Here is a 1,188-nt window from a genome sequence, read left to right as displayed (position 1 = left end):
CTGATGGACTGATCGATACTGTGAGATATATATATGTATATATATATATATATATATATATATATATATATATATATATATATATATATATATATATATATATTTCGGGTGGGTGTTTTCACATGTATTGAAGAATGCTTCTTTCAAGCCAATTTCTGTGTGCATTAATGCAATGCACACGAACTTATTTACAAGGACTGCACTCCTCTCTCTCTATTTCTCTCTATCTCTCTCTCATCATATATAAATATATAGGCGTAGGAGTGGCTGTGTGGTAAGTAGCTTGCTTACCAACCACATGGTCCCGGGTTCAGTCCCACTTCGTGGCATCTTGGGTAAGTGTCTTCTACTATAGCCTCGGGCTGACCAAAGCCTTGTGAGTGGATTTGGTAGACGGAAACTGAAAGAAGCCCGTCGTATATATATATATATATATACATATATGTGTGTGTGTGTGTATGTGTTTGTGTGTCTATGTTTGTCCCCCCCAACATCGCTTGACAACCGATGCTGGTGTGTTTATGTCCCCGTAACTTAGCGGTTCGGCAAAAGAGACCGATAGAATAAGTACTAGGCTTCTAAAGAACAAGTCCTGGGGTCGATTTGCTTGACTAAAGGCGGTGCTCCAGCATGGCCACAGTCAAAAGACTGAAACAAGTAAAAGAGTAAATGAGTATATGTATATAAACACACACATACATTTATATATAATGAAAGCAGTGAACAGAAAAGGATAGAAAACAACACATACTTAACAAATGTATTAGCCTATCGCTTGAGAGGAAGGCTAAGTGTTATGATGTTTTGAGACGTTGGCCCGTCAGTCTTTCATCAGAGGGAAAATATAAAAGAAAAGTGAAGGAGAGGAGTGAAAGAGAAAAAGTGGCTGGAAGTAAAAGACATGCGGAGATTTAGGGGCCAGGTGGGAATGCAGTTTGGTGGGAGAGATAAGAATGGGAGAGGCTGGGGTCCGCGTATAGGAGTGTATCCGTTTATTGAGATAGTCATAAGGTTCCTTGAGGTGTACGCATGTGTAGAGGTATGCAAGTATGAGAATGTAGCAGTGAGAGATAATGGAGATGTGGGTGGTTGGTGTGTAAGTGTAATCGTATTGTGTGCAAAACGTGGAAGTGAGATGACAGTGAGTGCGACTGTGGGGAGAACGGAAAGGTAAGAGGAAAATTAAGG

Source organism: Octopus bimaculoides, chromosome 19, assembly GCF_046866305.1.
Source record: "Octopus bimaculoides isolate indiv1 chromosome 19, ASM4686630v1, whole genome shotgun sequence".
NCBI lineage: Eukaryota > Metazoa > Mollusca > Cephalopoda > Octopoda > Octopodidae > Octopus > Octopus bimaculoides.
The sequence above is the reverse complement of the archived record's forward strand: the minus strand, read 5'-3'. Positions refer to the sequence as shown.